We start from the raw sequence: 15,578 nt of genomic DNA on the forward strand, positions 1-15,578 counted from the left end.
AGAAACCCAGGATGGCCACAAAGAGAAAAGCAGGAAACACCTTCCCTCCAGTATCCCCATCATCCCAGCTGGAATCAGCTCAGAACCAGGAGGGATTCCCTCTTGAAGAGAAAAAGTAAATAAGATCCCAACACCTGCCATAACCTTCATGAATACCTGAGTCTTCACTGCTAGAGACTCCTGTTGTCCTCACAGCCTTTGAATCTAGCTTAAGAACCTCCTCAGAGTCCATACTGAGCTACCTCTAGTGAAAAAGCCAGTACTGTGTCCCCAACTCCGTGACCCATGCTGCTACTGCACTGCACCACCTTAAAACTGAGTCGCTGCCAGAGTGCATCCTAGCTCAGGGATGAGTAGCTATTGCACTCCTCCAACCCTGAGGTTTTGCTGCCACTGCAATATGCCCACCTGGTAACACGTCACTCCTGAGACAAATTGCTGATATGCCCTACCCACTAGGTCCAAGCTACCACAAAGATACTCCATCATCTTCATTCCAGAGTCAATGTACCCTGTTGGTTTGGGGTCCTGAATTGCAGCTGGGCCCTGCTCCTTCTAGCCCAAGCCACTGAAGCACCCATTTTCCCCAGAGCCATGCCAGTGCTATTCTCTGCTCACCAGGGATAGACCACAACCATATCCCAAGCCCCTGGGCCTGAGCTATTGAGGTGTGCCTCAGAGCAGCAGATCCTGGCTTAGTTGGAGAACTGCATTAACTTGGACCTTGAAAAGTGAACTTCTGCCTCAAGTCTCAGTTGCTACAGTTGTTTCACTAAGCCCAGGAACCTGCTCCAAGCACCATTCCCCTGGATCCCAGTGTTGTTGCAGCTGCCTGAGGGCTGTGTCAGACCCAACATCAAGAGATATCCCCTCAGCTAACTTCCCACTGAGAGAAAGACACGAACAAAAGAATTGCTAAAACCCTGGCCTTTATAACCTACACAGCCACTGTCACTGCCATAAATTCCTGCAGCATAGAACACTGAGGCACTTGTGATCATTCTTGACATTGAACACAAAAGAAGCTGAATGGAGACTACATCATTGCACTCACAAGGAACCAGAGCCACTGCATCCCGCCTACCTAGAAAGCTCAGGCCCATCTGCAGGTGAAAGTCTTCCCCTACAAAAGCTACTCTTTAAAGTTTGGAGGAGGTAACTGCACCATCAGAGTTGAGACATCATGCAGGAAAACAAGAGACAAAAAAGCAAGAAAACGTGAAACCACCAAAGTAACACAATAATTCTTCAGGAACTGACCCTAAAGAAATGAAAATTTATGAAATGTATAAAAAGAAATTCAATATAATGGCCTTAAGGAAACTAAAACAAATATACAAGAACACAAATAAATAATTCAATGAAACTGGGGAAAGAATCCCAATGGTATTCTTTATAATAGTAGGGAAAAACAATTCCAAAATTTGTATAGAAACATAAAAACTCCAAATAGTCAAAACAGTACTAAGAAAGAAAAACAAAACTGGGAGCATCACACTTTCTGATTTTAAATTAAATCACAAAGCTATAATAATCAAAACAGTATGTTACTAGCATAAAAACAGATACACAGACCAGTGGAACTAAATAAAGAACCCAGAAATAAATCTTAACATATACAGTCAACTAAATTTTTGTAAGAAATTGATTATTATTTTCCATCAACCTTATTTCTGTGTTGCTTAAGTCTGTGAAAAAAATTTTTTTAAACCACTCAGTGGTTTTTCCTACCCATTTAGTGGCCTGAGCAGTGGGAGCTGCAGACCAGTCTTCCACGGCAGGCTGAGCACTTAAGTCTTCAGTAGGGAACTGCTAAATAGGCACAGAGGGTACCTGCACTGTACACCTCCAGACCAGTCTGCAACCTCAGGCTGAATAGCAGTACACTCAAGAGCTGAATAAGTCTATTCAATTGGAAATTCCTGCTTGGTTACAGCTTTTGCTGCAGCAGCCTGCTCTACCTTTTCATGCTCTTCAGGATTTCTGTAGAAGTAGAGATCAGGCATAACCCTCACAGGTTTTCACAGCAGATGGTGCCACACATGCAAAGCATTTCTCAGGCCAGTATGCATCACATCACACCCACTAAGTGAGTTCCCTTGATGTTGCATGGGATGGCAATGTTCACGTAGTGCAGAGGTGGATCTGTGTTACACAAAGCAGTAGTAGGCAGGTTCCACAAGATGCCTCTATGAGAGGGTGGTGGTCAAGTACCCTCTCAGTAGCTATCAGACCCATGGCTTCCAAAAGACTGTCTGGATCTGATTAGTAACATTTTCAGGGGTGAAGCAGCAAGTAATAGGAGTAGCTTCAATGGTAGCAGCGAACTTTAGCAAAGCCCGTTGGCTAATATTCCTGGAGGACATGACACTGACATCAGCAGAGTTTTCAGTGGCAACAATGACACAAGCTGCCAGCAGAAGCTTCTCCCAGGTCCTCTTCATATGTATGATGTAGATGCCATCACTTTTTCTCTCATAGATGTACTGTTCCATTTTGAAGTCAAGGTTATTGCCACCTAAGTGTGTTCCTGCAGCAAAAAACTTGAGAACATCCTCCTCTTTCATTTGTGAGACACCAAGGGCTTTGGATATTGTGAAAGTTTCCCTTTAAGTTATGACAGAAATCCATGATAGCACCATTTGGACCCCTCTGTGGGTAGCATGGCTACAGTCAACTAATTTCTGACAAAGGCCCCAAGAGGACACATGAGGAAAGAATAATCTCTGGTGCTGAGAAAACTATTTCCACGTGCAAAAGAATGAAACTGGATGCCTATTTTATGCCATGCACAAAAACCAACTCAAAGTGGATAAAAGACCTAAATGTAAGTTTCCAAATTGTGAAAACTAGAAGAGAATATGGGGAAAAAGCTCTTGGACATGGTCTTGGCAATGACTTCTTAGATAATACACCAAAAGCTCAGGCAACAAATTCAAAAGTAAATAAACGGCACTACATCATTCCAAAAACCTTTAGCACAGCAAAGGAAACAATCAACAAAAGGAAATAGCAGCTGACAGATAGGAAAAATACTTGCAAACCATATATCTAATAAAGGGTTAATGTCCAAAATTTATAAAGAGTTCATACAATTCAATAGCAGTAAAATAAATAAGCTGATTTTAAAATAGGCAAAAGACTTGAAGAGACATTTCTCAAAAGAAGACCAAAAAAAATTCCCAAAAGGAATACAAAAAGGTGCTCAATATCATTAATTAGGGAAATGCAAATTAAAACTATCATGTAATACTACCTCATATTTGTTTGTATGGCTATTAGAAAGTCAAAAGATAAATGTTGATGAGGGTATGGAGAAAAGTGAACTCTTGTGCACTGTTGGTGAAAATGAATACTGGTACAACTATGAAAAACAATATGGAGGTTTCTAAATAAATTAAAAATAAAACTACCATATGGTTCAGCAAACCTTTATCTGGGTAAATACCCAAAAAAATAAATCATGATCTTATAAAGGTATCTGCCCTCCTGTGTTCATTGCAGCATTGTGGGCAACAGCCAAGATATGGAAACAACCTAAGTGTCTATTGATGAATGAAAGGGAAAGAAATAGTGGCATATATACATGAATATTATTAAGCCCTAAAAAATAGCAAGCTCTTGCCATGTTGTACAACAGAGCTTGGAGGACATTATACTAAGTAAAATAAGCTAGACACCAAGAGAAAAATGTTCCATGATCTCACTTATATATGGAATTTAAAATAAATTTTAAATATGCAGATACAGAGAATAAAATAGTGGTTAGTAGCAGCAGGGGAGAAGAGAAATGGGAAGGAAATCGGGAGATGTAGGTCAGAAGATACAAAGTAGCAGATATGTAGAATAAGCAGGTCTAGAAATGTAATATATAACATGAGGGCTATAAATAATAAAATTGTACTGTATTTGCAATTGATGTTAAATGAATAGATTTTTAACTGCTCCTGCCACACGCAAAAACAAAACAAAACAAAACAAAACTGGGTAACTGTGAGATGATGGATATGTTAATTCGCTTCAGTATAGTAACCTTAGTACTACTATCTATATGTATTCCATAACATGATTATGTTATACACCTTAAATATACAGAATAAAATTCATTTTTAAAAAATTAAATGAAATAAAAGCAGATCAGTCTTCATCGTTGCCAAGGGAGTTTGGCAATGGATTCTTGGATGTGACATCAAAAGCATCAGCAGCAAAAGAAAAAGCAGATAGATTAGATTTCATCAAAATTTAAAACTTTTGTGTTTCAATGGACATTAAAAAGAAAACCTACAGAATGAGAGGAAATATTTGCTAATGTTTTATCTGACAAAGGCTTAGTATCCAGAATATCTAACAAATTCTCACATCTCAACAACAGAAAGACAAACGACCCAATTTAAAAGAGGGGCAAAACTTAAACAGACACCTCACCAGTGAAGATACACAAATGGCCAACAAGCACATGAAAAAAATGCTCAACATTGTTAGTCATTTGAGAAAAGCAAATCAAAATGACAATGAAGTACTACCACACACCCACTAGGACAACTATAATAGTATTTTTTTAAAGCAGAAAAGAACAAGTATTGGCCAAGACACAGATAAATTGGGACTCTTGTACCTTGCTGTTAGGAATGTAAAAAAGTTCAGCCACCACAGAAAATAATTTGGCAATTCCTCAATAAGTCAAACACAAAATTGCCATATGACCTTACAATTCCTCTTTTAGGACTATACACAAAAGAAGTGGAAAGAGATATGCAAATAAGTTCATGTGCACATAATTGTTCATAGCACCACTATTTGCAACAACTAAAAGTTGGAAGCATTTCAAATGTCCACCAACAGATGAAAGAACAAACACATTTGTATTATATTCTGTTAGCCCTCCATTTCCTGGGTTTTGCATCCATGGATTCAACCAGCTATGAATCCAAAATACACTAAAACATTGTGTCTGTATGAACATATACAAACGTTTTTTTTTGTCATTGTTTCATAAATGATATAGTGTAGCAATTACTTATATAGTATTCTCATTGTAGTAAATATTATAAGTAATCTAAAGATAATTTGAAGTATATGAGAGGATGTGCATGTGTTACATACAAATACTACTCTATTTTGTATCATTGGTATCCTTAGGGGTCCTGGAATCAATCCCCCATGGATACCAAGAATGGCTGTACATGCAAATGGATTGTTAGCCATGAAAGAAACCAGATACAAAAGGTTTCATCTCATATGATTTTATTTTTATGATATATCCAGAATACATAAATCCATAAAGAATGAAGATTGGTGGTTGTCAGGGACTGGCGGGAGAGGGAATGGGAAGAAACTATTTAATGGGTAAAGAGTTTTACTTGGGAATGATGGAATCTGAAACTGTATAGAGGTGATAATTACACAATATTATGGATGCTAACTGCCCTGAGTTGTTCACTGTAAGATGGGTAATTTTTTTATGTGAATTTTATCTGAATAAATTATTTTAAAAATAGATTGATGACCTCAATAATGTTCAACGAAGGTCTAGAAAATAATTATTCTATATGTAAATATTTTATCTTTTAAGAAAAATAGAGTAGTCATTCCATAAATTTTTAATAAGCCAAGAAATATATCAGTAAATCAATTAATAATGCTATCTTGAAAAAACATTCTATTGTAAGAAACACAGAGAAGACTCCGAGTAAATTTCCTTGCAACATAACAGAATGTTTGCCAATGATATCACTGTTTTGTATAAAACCATTACCAAGTAAAGCAAAAAATTAAAACTATCCATAAATTTGCCAAGATAGCATGTAATACTATGACATAATGACAAGTTTTTCTAAAGTATGTTATTTGCATATTTTATTTTTTGATGATTTCTCTCCCTGTCTCTACTGAAGAATGTTTTTTTCTTCAAATTAAAACTAGCTAAATGCTATTTAAAGAACATTAAGTGAAACATTTGTCTCAGCTCTGAAGCTTAGTCAGCTGAAAAAGTAAGTTGAAAAACGTATAATTAGTGTTGTTATTGCTAAATTACAAGGAATGCCAGTCTAAGTTTGCTTATAATTTTGATATTTATGTTGACAGTATCTTTTGTTTTTTATTGTTTTAAAGTTTCAAAGATTATTTGTCCATAAATATTGCATCGTGGAAAAGAATGCTATTTCACAATTAATCAACGTTGGCCCATGTGTATTTAAGTCAAGATCTAACCTGACAGGATGTAACAATAACCATTCTAAATGTCTAAAACAGAAAATTTTAATACAAGAAATTGGTTACACAGGTGTTGAAAGAGTGAGAGGTTATACAAGAGACCATGAGGCACTCCAGAGCCTAGCACCAGTAGGTAGTTACTACCAACACTAGACTTAAAAGACAAAGACAAGTACCTCAGCATCCAGGTCACCTGGCCGAACCCAGAATCACCATGAGTTCAGGGCCTGAGATACTACCCAAGACACAGAGAGAAGAAAAACCCTGGCTTCTCCCTTCTTCCTATTGCTAGTCTCTCAGCAGCACATTGCACCAAGCAAACCCAGACAGAAGCTAGCTGGTTGATGTAGGAGCCTAAGGTAAGAGACCTCAGGGACCAGCCCTGCTACAATATAAAAGCAAGTAGGGAAATGTAATGCTGAATCTTAGGGCAAAAAGATCAAGAACCATCAGAGAGGGCAAAACTAATTACCCTGTTATGAGTACAATATGATATGAACTAGAGACATAAAATAATGCATAGTTAGTATTTGTCCTCAAGGATCTTACCATCTCCTTTGAGAAATAGGCCATCTGATGATTAGCTTACTAGTATATAGTTCACTCCTAAATATCCTCACAAATAATAAAAATAGCATTCTATAAATCACCTTCCCATACATGATTTCTATTATGGAGATGAAGACAAAGCTTGGTGAGATGCCATAAACCTAAAATTAACATAATTCTTGACTCCTTCCTATCAAATCTCATTCATACCATCTTGTGGTCCTGTTTGTCTAATTATTCCTCAAGTCCATTCACTTCTTTCCACTGAACATTCTTTACCTTGAGGCTAATTAGTCTCTCTCCTAGACTACTACCATTGCCTGCAGATAATTTCCATGTTCACCTCTATCATTCTTCAATTTTCCTTACACAGTAGTAGTGATCTCTTGAAAAATACAAATATCATTCTGCAACTTCTTTACACAAATGCTTTGAAATTCTTCCTGTCGCTTTTGAGTTAAGGACCAAAATATGTAACCTAAATCATGCTGCAAAGGCTGGCCTCCACTCAGCTTTCAATGCCGTCTCATGCCTTTGTTCTCTAAGCTCCAGAAACACTAATCTTACATGTCAGTTTCTCTAAATGACAAGATCCCTCTAACGCTAGCGATTTTGCATGTACAGGTTCTTTCGCCTGTAAAATAATCCCCATCTCTTCTGGCCCCTACACCTCAGTCCAAGTTAACTCCTATTCATCCTTCAAGATCTCATCTCAAACATCTTTCCTCAGGGAAAGCTTTCCTGACTCTCTCTTCCTCTTAATGAAGGCAGACCATTTGTGACAAAATCTAATAGCCACTAATACTTTATTTCACAACATTTGTCACATTTCATAAGTATATATTTGTTTAATTATTGGATTGCCTCTATCTCCAGTATAAGCCTTAAGGAGCAGATGCTATGTCTCCTTTCTCACTATTATATCCCTATCACCTTGCATGATGCTTGACATCTAGGAGAGTCTCAAAAAGAAAGTAAGGGAAAGAAGGAAGGGAGAGAGTTCAGGATAAAGAAAAGGACAAAATTGCCCAGGGTTCTAAACTTTAAGTGATAGATAGAATTCAAAATCTGGAGCCCTGACTCTACCACACTGCTGCATCTCATACAGCAAAGGAAAAACATGAATTTCATACCAAATCCTAAATAATTCAAATTTCCTGCTCTAAAATCTGGCATTATTATCTCTGCATCAGCCATCTTGATGGCCCAGTCAACACCCCATCTGCCAGTTGCTTGACCACTTCTCCTCCAGTGACCTCCTTTTGCATTCCCACGGTCACAGTCTGAGCCTTGAGATCCCTAGTAAATGCACCGCCTCCTAAATTTCATACTCAGGCACCTCGCTTTCTAATACTCACTTCCAACCCTTCCTGCTTACTCTCTCTAGCAACTTCATACAACAATTCTTCATTTCTAAGCCATTGACCTACCTTGTCAGGTTTTCCTGGGCCTACCATTTTAATAATTCCTTTACCAAGGTCTCAACTCCTTTGCCCCTCTTTCACATGACAAAGTTCCAACTCTGGCTGAATTTAACTGTTTTCTCTGTGCCCACTCCTAGAAGAAAATTACAAAATTAGAGTCTACTTCATCTTAGCACTGTAATCACAAATCTTGAGTCCCAATTGGGCACTCAGCACTGATGAATATTCCAACTGATTACTTAGGTGGTTTTATATTCTTGCTCTTCTCAAGCACTCTGCCTCCTTCCACAGTCCTAACATTCATTTGATGCCCTTGCCTGACTTCAGTGAGAAAATGAAGCCACCTAAGGGTAGCTCTTCATTTCCCCACTGTTAATCTATAACCCTTCTTTCTTCTGGATGTTTCTTCTCCTCCCTCCCTACTGTTAAAATCCCTCTTCCTTCCAAGGACCAGCTGCTCAGCTGTGCTCAGTTTCATTTTCATTTCCCATGAATACCAGTCCTTTGATTATCCTCTTTCTATTCTGCATCGCCAATCTCTTCCTCTCTGTTGAATCCTTTCCATCAACATATTCTTAAATATTGTTCACTTTAAAAACTATTTTATTCCACATCCCCCTCCAGGTACTGCCATGTTCTCTTTTCTTTATGGCAGATCAACATGGAGAAACCCCGTCTCTCTTAAAAATACAAAATTAGCCAGGAGTGGTGGCGCATGCTTGTAATCTCAGCTACTTGGGAGGCTGAGACAGAAGAATAGCTTGAACCTGTGGGGAGGACGTTGTGGTGAACCGAGATCACGCCTTTGCATGCCTAGCCTGGGCAAGAGCGAAACTCCATCTAAAAAAAAAAAGTTTATAAACAAAAGTAAAATATTCAAGAGTATATTCCCCCTTTCACTCTTCAGTACACTCTAACTGGCCTCCATCTCTAGTACCTTGATGGAATTTCCCTTAACAAGTTTATCAATAGTCTTCCCTCCTGCCAAATCCAGTGGGCCTTCTGCTGCATTTTACTCTCAGTAGAATTTGACCTCTTTAGCTCTTCCTCAAAAGACTATTTTCTGTAGGGCTTCCATGACACCAGTCCTGATTTTCCTCTCATTTTCTGAGCTGCTGCTTTTAATTTTGCTTTGTATTACCTTACTTTTTTGCTTAATCTCTAAATGTTGCAGTTCCTCAGGTTAAGTCTTAGTCCTTTGTCTCTTTTCTACCTACACAGCTTCTAAGTGATCTCACCCAGCCCCATTATTTTAATACCATCTACGACTGATGACTCCCAAATGTATTGTCCTCTCCCCTGAGCTCTATATCTGCATATCCAGTTGCCTACTTGACATCTTCTCTTAAACATCTAATAATCATCAGGAATTTGATAATTACCCTTGAATGTTCCAAGATCTGATATACCTCAGAGCCTTTTTAAAAATTTCTCCTGCTCAGAATGCTTATCCTACTCTATTGTCATCGCTTGCTCTTCATCATTCATGTGTGAGCTTTAGGTCAACTCTTCAGAAAGTTTCTATCTTGTCCAAAGTAGTTCTTCCTCTACTACTGCAGCTTCCTGAGCATTTTCTTTCTGGCACCTGTCAGTATTTTATTTGATTGTGAATTTTGTTAAGTATTGGCTGAATGAATACATTAGAGAATAAATCATTTTTCCAGAAATTACAAGGCTATTTTCGGCCCCACACACATAAATTCTCTGCATATATGGTAATGTATCTAACATTTGCCCTGCCCAGTCTTTCCTACACAAACTAAATGCCTTATTAGCAATCATAATGACAGCAATAGTAAAGACCAAAAAACAAACGCTGCTACAGCCTCCCCGTTGCAACAAGGACCTGTGGTAATAGGACTTCCCAAACATACCCAAATCCGTGCATACTCAAGTCCAGTAGCTGGCCCTGTGACACCCGTGTAAACATGCCATGAATAGTCTCCATCCATATTTGGTTGAAAAAAAAGCCTGGTATAAGTGGCCCTGTGAAGTTCAAATCTGTGTTGTTCAAGGGCCAACTGTATTTATTTAGAATTCTGAAGTCTTTCTGTCAGCCCAGGCCATAGGAAGAATTGAGTCATCACATCTTTATATTCAGGTTGGCAGCAAACATATTGTTGATGATATGGCTTTTGAAATCCTGAAGATGGCAAAAATAAAATCTAAAACTCGACTAGGCTCTGTGGCTCATGCCTGTAATCCTGGCACTTTGGGAGGCCAAGGCAGGCAAATCACAAGATCAGGAGTTTGAGACCAGCCTGACCAACATGGTGAAACCCTGTCTCTACTAAAACTACAAAAATTAGCCAGGTGTGGTGGCGGGGTCCTGTAATCCCATCTACTCAGGAGACTGAGAATGAGAATTACTTGAACTTGGGTGGCAGAGGTTGCAGTGAGCTGAGATCACACTACTGCACTCCAGCCTGGGCAATCCATGTTTGAGACAGAGCAAGACTGTCTCAGAAAAAAAAAAAAAGAAGAAGAAGAAGAAAAAAAGAAAGAAAATCTAAAACTCTTTGCCCTATAGTACTATAATGCCTCACCCTAACAACAAGCAGCCTTTTTCCTATTTTCCCACTAAGGGATTTCAGAAGTCCTCCCTACTTAGGACCTTGGTTGATCTTCTTATTGTACCAGTAACACTAGAAATTTTTCAAAGATTGCTATTGCAACAAGGGAAATTCACTCATGCAAAAGCTGACTAGTTTTTAGGGCTGTGGTATAAAAGGAGTTCTAGTTCCGAGCAAGGAGGAAATGTGTGTGCCATGTGTGGCTGGATGTTCTTCACACTACCCCTGCCATCAGGACTGCCTGTCTTCTGCTGGCAAGGGGTTTTCCCCTAACACATTAAGAAAAAACTTGGAAGCCTTAAGCCATGCTTACTCACATATTGAAAAAAATCCTAGCTTTGCACTCAAGAAGAGCAGGATAGCACAGAGTCTAGTACATCTAGCGATTTCATCTTCTATAGCTGCACTCTCCAATATGGCAACAACCAGCTACAGGTGGCTATGTAAATGTAAATGAACTAAGATTACATAAAATTAAATACTTAGTTTCTGAGTCGCACTGATCACATTTCACGTAATCAGCAGTCTAGGGTCCATATTGGACAGCACAAATAGAATATTTCCATTATCTAGAAAATATGATCAGATAGCAATGACCTAGAGAAAATCACTCTCTTTCTTCAAGCCTCAGTTTGCTCAGCAGTCAAATGAGATCATAATGAGATTTTATATGTAATATACACTTCTTGGCTCAGAGTGAGTCCTCAATATGTTTTCTTTCTTCCACTCATCAAGGAGTATGTGCCGGATTGAGGAAGATGCCGTTGTAGAAGCAACTCAGGATTGCAGCTCTCAGTGAAGATGCAGAGGGTGAGTTCACGCCGCATTTCCAGATGGATCTTTGTTGCCCACAGAACAAGGAAATTCCCAGGTGTAGGAGAGATACAGGATGCCAGCGCAGCTGTCTTGGCTGGCGTGGCCATTTCGGCTGGTGGTGTGCCGCAGCGCAGTGGCACACCACACAAAACACACTGGTCTGGGTGCCCTGTTAAACCGGCAATTTGAGATTTGGGAGGGCAGATTAGCATATTCATCTGATTAAACGGGACTTGGACCATGAGCCAGGCCAGGAGATTCCCGGTAAGTGAACTGTGAGCTGGCACAGTGGGTCGCTGCATGGGAAATCACACAGATCCCAGTGCCCTTTCAGCAGGTGACTGAAACACCGGGGAGAGAGTCAACCGTTCAACTTAAAAAACCAAAAGGGCTCTGAGGCAGGGAGACAGGTGATGAAGCTCGACGGGTCCCACCCCCACAGGGACAAACAAAATGGCGATTCAAAACGCTCGGGGTTGAGAGTTTCATGGCAGGCACAGCTGAACCCAGGATGGTGCAGCTCGGTGGGGGAGGGGCATCTGCCATTACCGAGACATTCCAACCCTACTGAGGTACTCTCCCATTGCTGACGCAGCCTACCGTTGCCGAGAAAACCTGCCATAACAGAGAGACTCGGCCAACAGGGTGGAGCCTACAACAGCAGGGCAGAGCCCATGACAACAGGTCAGAGCCCACGTCAGTAGGGCAGAGCCCACGGCAACAGGGTGGACCCCGGGGCAGCAGGGTGGAGCCTCGGCAGGCAAATAGTGACTAAACTGCCTCCTAGCTGGGCAGGACAGTGCAACAGATACTCATAAATAAAGCCCTAACTCCCCGAGACAGAGCATCTGAGGGAAAAAAGGGGTTTTATGAGTTCTGCTGCAGCAGACTTAAACGTACTTGCCTAGCAGCCCTGAATGAACAACGGAGCTCACAGCTCAGCACTTGAGCTCCTATAAAGTACAGACCATCTCCTCAAGAAGCTCCCTGACCCCTGTATACCCAAAGAGTCACCTCAAAAAGGACTAAGGACTATCAGTCTGACATTTGGCGGCCATCATTCTGGGACAAAGATAGCAGAAGAAGAAACTGGTAGCATCCCTCACTGTTCCGCAGCTGCTACAGGTGTACCCCAGGCAAGCAGGGCCTGCAGTGGACCTCAGCAGTCTAATAGCAGAGGGGCTAGACTGTTAGAAGGAAAACTAAGAAACAGAAATACTTCATCATCAACAATCTGGGCGTCCACTCAGAGACCCAATTGAAAAATCAGCAACTACTCAGACTACAGGTGGATAAATCCACAAAGATGGGAAGAAACCAGCTCAAAAAGGAGGAAAACACCTAAAACCAGAACACCTCACCTCCTACAAAGGACAAAAACTCCTCACCAGCAAGGGAACAAAGCTGGACAGAGAATGAGTGTGATGAAATGACGGAATCAGACTTCAGAAGGTGGGTAATGAGAAACTTCTGTGAGCTAAAAGAACATGTTCTAAATCAATGCAAATAAAAAAGATTTGAAAAAAGATTTGAGGAAATGATAACAAAAATGGACAACTTACAGAGGAATATGAATGAATTGAAGGAGCTGAAAAACACAACACGAGAACTTCACGAAGCATTCACAAGTTTCAACAGCCAAACTGACCAAGCAGAAGAAAGGATACCAAAAGTTGAAGATCAACTCAATGAAATAAAACAAGAAGCCAAGATTAGAGAAAAAAGTGCAAAAAGGAATGAACAAAGTCTCCAAGAAATGTGGGACTATGTGAAGAGACCTAATCTATGTTTGATAGGTATACCAGAATGTGACAAGGAGAATGAATCCAAGCTGGAAAATACTCTTCAGGATATTATCCAGGAAAATTTCCCCAAACTAGCAAGGAAGGCCAATATCCAAGTACAGGAAATACAGAGAACACCACGAAGATACTCCGCAAGAAAAGCAACCCCGTCAGATTCATCAGGGTTGAAATGAAGGAGAAAATGCTAAGGGCAGCCAGAGAGAAAGGTCGGGTTACCCACAGAGGGAAGCCCATCAGACTCACAGCAGATCTCTTGGCAGAAACTCTACAAGCCAGAAGAGAGTGGGGGCCAATATTTAACATCCTTAAAGAAAAGAACTTTCAACCCAGAATTTCATATCTAGACAAACTGAGCTTCATAAGTGAAGGAAAAATAAATCCTTTGTGAATAAGCAAGTACTCAGAGATTTTGTCACCACCAGGCCTGCTTTACAAGAGCTTCTGAAGGGAGCACTATATATAGAAAGGAACAACCAGCACCAACCATTCCAAAAACATACCAAATGCTAAAGAGCATCAACAAAATGAAGAATCAGCATCAACTAACAGGCAAAACAGCCAGCTAGCATCAAAATGACAGTATCAAATTCACACATAACAATATTAACCCTAAATGTAAATGGGCTAAATGCACTAATCAAAAGACACAGACTGGCAAATAGGATAAAAAGCTAAAACCCATCGGTGTGCTGTATCCAGGAAACCCATCTCACATGCAAGGATACACAAAGGCTCAAAATAAAGGGATGGAAGAAGACTTAACAAGCAAATGGAGAGAAAAAAAAAAGCACTAGACAAGGATGCCCTCTTTCACCACTCCTATTCAATATAGTACTGGAAGTTCTAGCCAGAGCAATCAGGCAAGAAAAAGAAATAAAGGGTATTCAAATAGGAAAGGAGGAAGCCAAATTGTCTCTATTTGCAGATGACATGATAGTATTTCTAGAAGACCCCATCGTCTCAGCCCAAAAACTCCTGAAACTGATAAGCAACTTCAGTAAAGTCTCAAGATATAAAATCAATGTGCAAAAATCACAAGCATTCCTATACACCAATAACAGACTTAAAGAGAGCCAAATCAAGAATGAACTGCTATTCACAATTGCTACAAAGAGAATAAAATACCTAGGAATACAACTTACAAGGAATGTAAAGGACCTCTTCAAGGAAAACTACAAACCACTGCTCAACGAAATAAGACAGGACAGAAACAGATGGAGAAACATTCCATGTTCATGGTTAGAAAGAATCAATATCATAAAAATGGCTATACTGCCCAAAGTAATTTACAGAATCAACGCTATCCCCATTAAGCTACCATTGACTTTCTTCACAGAACTGGAAAAAACCACCTTGAACTTCATATGGAACCAAAAGAGAGCCTGCATAGCCAAGTCAATCCTAAGCAAAAAGAACACAGCGGGAGGCAGCACACTGCCGAACTTCAAACTATACTACGAGGCTACGGTAATCAAAACAGCATGGTACTGGTACCAAAACAGAGATATAGACCAATGGAACAGAACAGAGGCATCAGAGGCAACACAGCATATCTATAACCATACAATCTTTGATAAACCTGACAAAAGCAAGCAATGGGGAAAGGACTCCCTGTTTAATAAATGGTGTTGGGAAAACTGGCTAGCCATGTGCAGAAAGCAGAAACTGGACCCCTTCCTGACACCTTACACTAAAATTAACTCCAGATGGATTAAAGACTTAAACATAAGACCTGGTACCATAAAAACCCTAGAAGGAAATCTAGGGAAAACCATTCAGGACATAGGAGTAGGCAAGGACTTCATGACCAAAACACCAAAAGCATTGGCAACAAAAGCCAAAATAGACAAATGGGACCTAATCAAACTCCACAGCTTCTGCACAGCAAAAGAAACAGTCACTTGAGTGAATCGGCAACCAACAGAATGGGAAAAAATTTTTGCAGTTTACGCATCTGACAAAGGGTTGATATTCGAATTTACAAAGAACTAAAACAAATTTAAAAGAAAAAAACAAACAAGTCCATCCAAAATGGGCAAAGGATATGAACAGACACTTTACCAAAGAAGACATACATGAGGCCAACAAACATGAAAAAATGCTCATCACCACTGGTCATTAGAGAGATGCAAATCAAAAACACATTGAGATACCATCTCATGCCAGTTAGAATGGCGATCATTAAAAAATCTGGAGAC

At 39.8% G+C, this 15,578-nt stretch overlaps 1 pseudogene; it reads right to left on the reverse strand.

The window, feature by feature from the left end:
* Positions 1-744: 744 nt before the first annotated feature.
* Positions 745-10,138, reverse strand: LOC144577195 (small ribosomal subunit protein uS2-like; annotated as a pseudogene).
* Positions 10,139-15,578: the final 5,440 nt, after the last annotated feature.

Source organism: Callithrix jacchus, chromosome 7, assembly GCF_049354715.1.
Source record: "Callithrix jacchus isolate 240 chromosome 7, calJac240_pri, whole genome shotgun sequence".
Taxonomy (NCBI): Eukaryota; Metazoa; Chordata; class Mammalia; order Primates; family Cebidae; genus Callithrix; species Callithrix jacchus.